Consider the following 9,725-nt stretch of genomic DNA (forward strand, 5'->3'; position numbering starts at 1 on the left):
ACTAATTAATAGTTTCTTCAATATAAATCTTTCATTTTGTAATAGTATTTGTTTTGAAGCACTAATAGCGATAAAGTTAACTTGAATGTTTAAAAAACTAGCTGTTCGTCTCTGCTCCGCTCGAGTATTTTTTTTCAAAATTTTATCATTTACCTATTATCCTAATCTTAGCGGAGACGAATACAACGAATCAAAAATTACTAAAATCCGTTCAGCTGATTTTGAGCTATAAGTGGTGTAACTAAGACGACTTTCTTTTACCTATCAAATAAATTTTAAGCTCTTTAATTATTATGACTACAGTTTGAACTGTACGATATAATATTATACGTGACGAAAATGTTTCTAAAATGAGATATCGACGAGATGATGCTGATAACAAAATAATGATAATACTCAAACAGGTTTTGTTTTTTTTAAAGTAGGTCACCTTTCAACTGTTACTTATGTGTGTTTAGATAAGGTAGAGTATATTCACAAATCTAGCAAGCGGCTCGTTGGTCTAGGGGTATGATTTTCGCTTAGGGTGCGAGAGGTCCCGGGTTCAAATCCCGGACGAGCCCGCAAACTCTTTTTTGTTTTTTTTTTTTATTTTAACAATCTTTCAGCTGTTTATTTTATTTTCAAAAAGGTAATTAAAAATTACTTATAACATGATGTATTTGTTTTTATGAACGTTACACGTAACAATTGAAATATTATATTCTTTATATTAATTTATAAATGTATAATATGCATATAATATTATATACTAGATTTCCGCCCGTGGCTTCGCCCGCGTTTGCAAAGGAAAACCCGCATAGTTCCCGTTCCCGTGGGATTTCCGGGATAAAAACTATCCTATGTGTTAATCCAAGTTACCCTCTATAAGTATTATGTGTGCTAAATTTCATTGTAATCGGTTCAGTAGTTTTTACGTGAAAGAGTTACAAACATCCATACATCCATACATCCTTACAAACTTTCGCCTTTATAATATATATGTCACGGCTAAAGGTAGGTGAGAACATAAACTTAAGATTAGCCGGCTAAACTTAGGTTTATTTTCGACGAGGTGTTAATGTTAGTTTGTTCTATCTTTAGCCGGCTAAACTTAAGTGTAACCGCAGGCCCGTGGCTAAAAATGTCGGGGTGGGTAGATTTGGTTAGCGCCGGGCCGGTGGAGGGCTTGAGGGGCCCGCACAGTGCCAGAAAACACTCGCCCTGTTCCTTACATGTATTATAGTAACCAAATCTACCCACCCCGACTCAGGGCAGAAAGCTGGTGGCTAGGTTAGGTTAGGTTAGAACTCTTAAGACCCGCACGAGCCGAGCGAGCGCAGCGAGCGTGCTGCGGCAGCAGCCGGCGAAGTGCCAGAAAACACTCGCCCTGTTCCTTGCATGTATTATAGTAACCAAATCTACCCACCCCGACATTTTTAGCCACGGGCCTGCGGTTACACTTAAGTTTAGCCGGCTAAAGATAGAACAAACTAACATTAACACCTCGTCGAAAATAAACCTAAGTTTAGCCGGCTAATCTTAAGTTTATGTTCTCACCTACCTTTAGCCGTAACATATATATTAGATATTAGATGATTATTTTTTATCAGCTCTTTTTGTGAATGTCTATATTTTATTTTTATAGTTCAAATATTATTGTTAGTCATTCAAGCTATCTTTATGGCTCATTTATTACAACAGCGTCGTAAAAAGGCTTGGAATATAGAAAATAATTATTCTATACTAGCGGTCCGCCCCGGCTTCGCCCGTGTTTACGTTTTCTCTACATAAGAACTATCCTCGTACTTCAAGGAATATAATAAAAAAAGAATTATCGAAATCGGTTCAGCCGTTCTCGAGTTATGCGTTTACCAACACATTTTGCGATTCATTTTTATATATAAAGACCGTCATAAGATGATGATCACAAGTAAGTTTCCACTTACTCGCACTAATCTATGTATGATTATTCATTTTAGATTTAGTTAATTGTTAAAATTGGGAAATTTCTCTATTCCTTCCGGCATTATCAATTGTTTATATTCACCCAAAACACTGAAATTAAACATTGCCAATATTTTTCCACAGGCGCATAAAAAGTCACATTTGTCAGCACATTATACACATCCACGTATTACTACTTTCACATCGCACTTATCAAGCGCCATAAAACATTTTATAGATATTTGTAAGACTGCACAAATGTAATTTATGTATACGCTTTGTCCGGATGGATCTGGCGAACAGCCAGCGTCCGCTAATAGTGTCACCATCTGAAATTAAAATATTACACTTTTTACAATACTGTTAATTTTAAATCAAAATATTAATACGTGATAAAGTAGTAATTTGGAACAATTATTATCGTTTATAAGGCAAAGGCCACACTTTTGTTAACCGCAAGATTTTGCTATTATCTACTTGGTAGAATATAGGCATTGGGCGGCCGGGCCTCAACGACGCTAGAGTGCGCAGAGGACCTAATTTTATTTATAGTTTATTTCTTTTTAGTAAGCGAAAACTCCATACTTTTAGCTGTTTATGTTTGTGTAGAGTGTAGCTGCATTTGCAATAATCCTAGAAACTACAATAATTCTTGTAGGACAACTAAAAGATGATAATTTATGTCAGAGCTATAAGTATTAATATCTATTATTTCATAATATCAAATTATCTTATAAAGTTGCAGAGCGTCTGTTAAAGTTCAACAGATTAGTATCATCTATTTTCAATTACAAAAGGATTTAAATTAAAATGGCTCTTAAATATAGGATTGTCCTCTAAAATATAAACCTATAGTCACCCTCACTAAAACTAAATCGATGGTTATTTTAACGTGTGAATTGTAACAGATGAATTATCGTCGCTTTAAACCAATGTTTGTTTAATTGCTTTAATTTGATGATAATTAGACGGCACGAGTGTTTCAACAACTTTGTTTACAAAAAGCATTCGTTTATACATATGTTAATACGTTCAGGAATTCTATACAATTCTTAGGAAATGTATACATTCTCCAGAATAGGTAAGTACATAATAAATCATTTTTAACACATTATTTTATACGTTTCCTAGAAGATTTATACAATTCGTAGATTAAACACATTTCTGGTAACATATTTGTAATTTAAGACCTTTTCAAGCATAGCTATAAGTACTAAATACGGATATAAACTAAAAATAAACGTTTAATAACCACTAGCTTTCCGCCCGCGGCTTCGCCCGCGTTTTCAAAGAAAAACCCGTTCCCGTAGGATTTCCGGGATAAAACCTATCCTATGTCCTTTCTCGGGTATCAAAATATCTCTATACCAAATTTCATGCAAATTGGTTCAGTAGTTAAGGCGTGATTGAGTAACAGACAGACAGACAGAGTTATTTTCGCATTTATAATATTAGTATGGATTTATAACCATTTTAAGCTACTTTATCTCAAGTCAGTTTTATCGATTAAAGCTCGAACACGTAAAAAGGAAATTCTAAAATAGAGTGAAGTAAATTGATCGGAAATAGAGTGGACATTACGTAATCCATTGGTTCGGGAAATCCTCAAAACTTCCCGTTCGGGCTTTTTACGATTTACCTCCGTTCGTTTGAAATCTTTTTATACATTATTTAGTTGGCTTTGAAGCTGAATATTAACTAGTGTTATATATAACATATTTTATGGTATGTGCCTTGAATTTCATATATTTGAAGGTTCTACTTATTAGTGGTTTCAGAAGTGGGATGAATTTTCTGAATTTTATGTGGGTTGTGTTCCTACTACCTAGGTACACTTATAGGGCGATATAATCCGAAATGTATATAATAAAATTTGTTAGGTTTGTACGTACCTATATGGTGAATGTAAGGTATCAACATTACATTATGTATCATTACACCTATTTTTTATAAAATATGATTAATAAATTAAAATACCTTTAACCATATCTAAGGTACGTGACAGAGAATAAAAGATCCTTCTTCCAATCGCAAATTTCAATAATATTACAGGAAGTTCGATAACTCTCTGTCTATCTTAAAATTTAGCATTAAATATTATCAGCCAAGAGTTAGCTCATATTTTTTTTATTTCAGTGTCAAGTACGGCATTTAGCCTCGCGTTGAAATAAAAATTTAAATAATTTTTCGGCGTGAATCTCATTTGTATTCTTCAGCCTCCGATCAAGGCTTGTTTGCTACAGGGACTTCAACTGCCACTTTAGATTTTAAAGTGTATTGTGTCTATGTAGCGTAGTGTAGGGGATAAATTAAATAAATGAATTACAGTAGTTATTCTACTCTTAATCGTATCATCATCATCAGCCCATATACGTTCCCACTGCTGGGACACGGGCCTCCTATGAGGGTACAGGCCATAATCCACCACGCTGGCCAAGTGCGTGTTGGCGGATGACACATGTCGTCGAACTTTTTAATTCTTCGACATGTCGGTTTCCTCACGATGTTTTACTTCACCGAGCAGTGGTGATGTTACAACATGCGCAGATAAATTGAAAAATAAATTTATTTCCTGCGCGCTCGCCTGGTCTCGAACCCCGGACTTGTCGATTCGAAGTCCGAGGTCTCACCACTGAGCCACCACTGCTCTATGCTTAATCGTATGTGTATTGTGTATTGATGAATTATATAAGATTGAATTTGTATAAAATTCGTCTAGATCATGTGTATTAAATGTATAATGTTTGTGTGTAAGCGTGTGTGACTGTACAGTGTACACTGTACACTTGTGACCAAAAACGACCAAAATCTCACAATATGAAATATGTTATTACTTTGTGAATAATATATCATATCAATGTGGGATGATGAGGTGAGATGTATGATTAATTGATGTTTCTGAACGTGTAAGATTACTTTCTGAACGATGATTAGAATGGAAGAACGATGGACTATGAGCGAATCAATGAGTGAATGTGAATGTGAAGTAGAGAGCGAATGAGGAATGATCTATTTCTTTTCATTGGGATCGTGGGTGAAGACGGCTGTTTCTCTGTAAGATGTTTTCTAAAAATTAAGATTGTGGTCCGAAAATAAATCTCAAGAAGTTCAAAGTGTTTTTCATTTGGCCCCGATCCTACAATCTTGGGGGCTCGTCCAATTGAAAGAGGAAAATCAAAGATTACGACGGAAAGACGATCGGCGGGAAAGTTAGGTTATCTCACCGGGCGAGGCGGCGCGGCGTGGTACAACTTTTCATGCTAACAAGACGACGACGACTAATAAGACGTATTCCAATAAGACGACAACTATAAGAAAGACGCAAAGATGGGAAAAAAGGACAAGAGAAACAGCAGCAGTTTTAATATTGAAGACGAAGGAAGGAAAGAATTTAAACAAAATGGCGGCGACACACAGCAGCAACAGAACACACTATTCATGACGGCGGACCTTATACCGAAATTTACCGGACAAGACTCTAATTACCCTGTACACAAGTGGATTCAAGATATCGAAGATAATGGATTAATATTTCAATGGACACCATTACAGCAACTTCTTGTTGCCAGGCGATCACTAAGCGGGACGGCGCTTCTTTGGCTTAAATCGGAACGACCATTCAAGACATGGCAGGAGCTGGCGGAAGAAATAGTAAAGGAATTTCCATCTACGTGGGATACGAAAACGGTACATGAATTAATGAGTGCGAGAACGAAAAAGCCGAACGAAAGTTGCATTGATTATCTACTTATCATGAAGGAGATGGGTAAGCGCGGCAAATTAGCTGATTACGTGACTATAAAGTACATAGTTGACGGTATTATTGATGATGAATCCAGTAAGATTATGCTATATGGAATTAAGACGTATGCGGAATTAAAAGAAAAGCTGAAAATTTATGAGTTAGTAAAGTCAAAAACGAATAAAATTAGTCCCAGTCAAGACCGTCAAGATAAGCCTACAAGTGTATATTCGAATTCATCTCATGTAAGAAACACATTTCGTTGTTATAATTGTGGTGATCACGGGCATGCCTCATCAAGCTGCCCTAACAAAGAAAAAGGAGCTAAATGTTTTCGTTGTAACTCATACGGACATATAGCATCAGCATGTGATCTGAAAAAAACAGGCGCATCAAGATTTGAAAATAGAAGCATTCATAAACAAGATGGCGTCAGCGCAAGCGGCGGCGATAAGAACGAAATTCAATCGCAACAAATCAGAAGTATGAAAAGAACGATGTTCGGATCTGTCGGCGAATCAAGTTTCGATCTGAAGTTTGTCGGTCAAGATGGCGGCATAAGAAATAATGAACGAATGATTGACTATGATTGCAATGAAGTTTCTATTAATCAGTTGACAGATGACAAGTCTCAACAGGTTATGAAGATTGTAAACAATGACGAATTAATAAAGAAAAGTTTAAGTGAAGAAAGTCGTTTGAAAAAAATAATTTTGAATAATACTGAAACCACAGCGCTCATGGACAGTGGTAGCGACGTGAATTTGGTCAACGAGGACGTTTATTTATCGATGTGTACCCCAAAATACGACGACAACGTTGTACTCACCGGTCTCGGCAGTGCAAAAGTTAAAACACTTGGACATTGTGTTGTGAAGTTACGAATAGACGGGCGTGATTTCGAACAAGAGACATTTTATATTGTACCTAATAACTGTATGCCTTACTGTGCTATTGTAGGTCGTGCGTTCTTGAGCAATGTTTTTATGGTAATGGATGAAGGAACAGTGTTTGTATTTCCGAAAGATGAAAGTTGGATGACGAAAATTAATTGTTTTTTCTCTACTGTTGATCTTGTAGGTACAGTAAGTAATGAAAGTGTGAAAGATGAAGTAGTGAGGTTAGTTGACAGCTACATGCCACAGCAAACAAAGGAAGCTCCAGTGGAACTGAAAATTACTTTGATGGATGAGACACCTGTTGCACAGCGGCCACGCAGACTGTCACCTAAGGAGCAGCACGAGGTTGACAAGCAGATTCAAGAATGGTTAAAAGACGGCATTATAAGGGTAAGTTATTCAGATTTTGCTAGTCCTCTGGTATTGGTAAAAAAGAAAGACGGTTCAATTAGGATTTGTATTGATTACAGACTGTTAAACAAAAAGATTTTAAAAGATGAATATCCTCTTCCAATAGTAGACGATCTTATAGATAAATTAGCAAGCGCTAAAGTGTATTCAGCCTTAGATTTAAAGAATGGATATTTTCATTTGAAAATAAATGAAGAGTCATGCAAATATACAGCTTTTGTCACCCCGACAGGACAATATGAATTTTTGAGAGCACCTTTTGGGTTAGCTACTTGTCCTAAAGTGTTTATGAGATTAATAACAACAATTTTCAGAGATATGATTGCATCGGGAATTATCATAATATTCATCGATGATTTGTTGATTCCAGCTCGAGATGAACAGCAAGCTGTTATGAGACTGAAACAAGTTTTACAAAGAGCATCAGAATATGGATTGAATATCAACTGGAAGAAGTCACAGCTGTTAGTAAAGAGAGTTGAGTATCTCGGACATGTGATTGAAAATGGAACGGTCATGCCTTCCCCTGACAAGACTGAAGCTGTACTCAAATTTCCAGAACCACAGAATATCAAGCAGTTACACAGTTTCTTAGGACTGTGCTCATATTTTAGAAAGTTTATTGAAAATTATGCTCAGATTGCTCAACCACTTACAGATTTATTGAAGAAAGATGCAGATTTTAAGTTTTATGATGAACACAGATTAGTTTTTAACATGCTTAAACAGAGTTTAACGAGTGCACCTGTACTCAAGATTTATAATTTCAATGATGAAACAGAATTACACACTGATGCGTCGAATATAGCATATTCAGCAATTTTAATGCAAAGAAGTAGCGAAGACGGAGAACTGCATCCTGTTCATTTCATGAGTCGTAGAACATCAGACGCAGAAAGCAAGTACACAAGCTATGAATTGGAAGCTTTAGCTATCATAGAAGGCGTTAAAAAGTTCAGACATTACTTACATGGTAAACCTTTTAAGATTGTAACAGACTGCAAAGCTTTTGAGATGACTTTAAAGAAGAAAGACCTGGTGCAGTGTACTAGAGTAGCAAGATGGATTTTACTTCTACAAGATTATGAATTTATTGTTGAACATCGCAGCGGTAGTAAGATGCGACATACCGATGCATTGAGTCGAAATCCATATGTGTCTGCGATTACTATGGACCTGCATAAAGAATTGCAATGTGCACAGGAGAGCGACGATGGTTTGAAAGCTATTATTGATGTCCTGCAAGACGGAAAGACATACAATGACTATTGTATTTATCAAGGCTTACTACGCAAAGGGCCAGAGCAGTCCCTAGTTGTTCCCAGAAAAATGGAGGATTTTATTATAAGAAAAGCACATGAAAATGGACATTTTGGAAAGAAGAAGACTATAGAACTGATTAGTAAAGATTATTATATTGAAAACTTAGAGAAGAAGGTAACTGATCTATTGGCGTCATGTGTTCCTTGTATATTGGGCAGCAGAAAAGAAGGTAAACAAGAAGGCTATTTACATCCTATTTCTAAAGAAGAAGGACCCCTGCACACTTTACACTGCGATCACATAGGGCCTCTAGCGGAGACGAAGAAAAAGTATAATTACATACTCACTATTGTTGATGGTTTCACAAAATTTGTGTGGATATTCCCAGTGAAGACGGTATCAGCTAAAGAAACTATAGATAAAATGGAGATTTTACAACAGACATTTGGTAACCCAGCCAGAATTGTAAGCGACCGAGGAGCAGCATTCACGAGTAAAGATTTTGAAGAGTATTGTGAGCGAGAAGGAATCCAGCACGTTAAAATCACAACAGGAGTGCCAAGAGGGAATGGTCAAGTTGAACGTATTCACCGTACAATGATATCAGTACTTACCAAGATGAGTATAGAGGAGCCTACACACTGGTATAAGCATACAAGTAAGTTGCAAAGAGCACTAAATAGTACTTACCAGAGAAGTATCAAAACAACACCTTTTGAACTGCTTACTGGAGTGAAGATGCGACAAAAAGAAGATATTGAACTTGTACATATGCTAGAAGAAGAATATGTATCTAGTTTTATAGCTCGGAGAGAAGAAACAAGAATTAAAGCAAAAGAACAGATTTTAAAAATACAAGAAGAAAATAAGAAAAATTATAATAAGAAAAGGAAACCTAGTATACAATACAACATAGGAGATTTAGTTGCTATCAAGAAGACTCAATTTGGAACATCTATGAAGTTAAAAGCAAAATTTATTGGTCCATATAAGATTACAGGAATAAAGGGCAATGATAGGTATGATGTTGAAAAAGTTTGTGATACTGGAGAGGGATCCAAGAAAACATCATCTTGTGCTGAATTTATGAAGAAATGGTCTGATCGAGTTTGAGGTAAGAATACTGTTTTATTTTGCCTTAACATTTTTATCTGTTTCAGGTTATTCTGAAGACTTATATATTTTTCTATAATAATGTGTATGAAAGACTATGCTTGAAAGAAAGGTGGAAGATTTGTTTATTTTATAAGATTTATTGCTCAAATTATTATCTTGTGATACATGTTAAAGTTGTATGTGTTAACTACACTACTAAGAAGGAAAGGTCATGGGTTAAATAAAACAATAAGGTTTATTGTTTAAAGTCTTTATTTATATTTTGTGTAACAAGATGTAAGAAAAAGTTTTTCTTTAAGTTTATTTAAACTTAGTAATTAACTATAGAAAGGTTTTGTAAGTTTTGATTTTATTTGAAAATGTAATGT

General features: G+C 35.5%; 1 non-coding gene across 1 annotated transcript; it reads left to right on the forward strand.

Annotated features, from left to right (window-relative positions):
- The first annotated feature begins 491 nt into the window (after positions 1-491).
- TRNAP-AGG (transfer RNA proline (anticodon AGG)) lies at positions 492-563 on the forward strand. Its single transcript has one exon. It is a non-coding gene; the product is annotated as a tRNA-Pro (tRNA).
- Positions 564-9,725: the final 9,162 nt, after the last annotated feature.

Source organism: Colias eurytheme, chromosome 19 (assembly GCF_061535395.1).
Source record: "Colias eurytheme isolate Ceu_HAF_F1 chromosome 19, ilColEury1 Martin Lab GWU primary, whole genome shotgun sequence".
Lineage (NCBI taxonomy): Eukaryota > Metazoa > Arthropoda > Insecta > Lepidoptera > Pieridae > Colias > Colias eurytheme.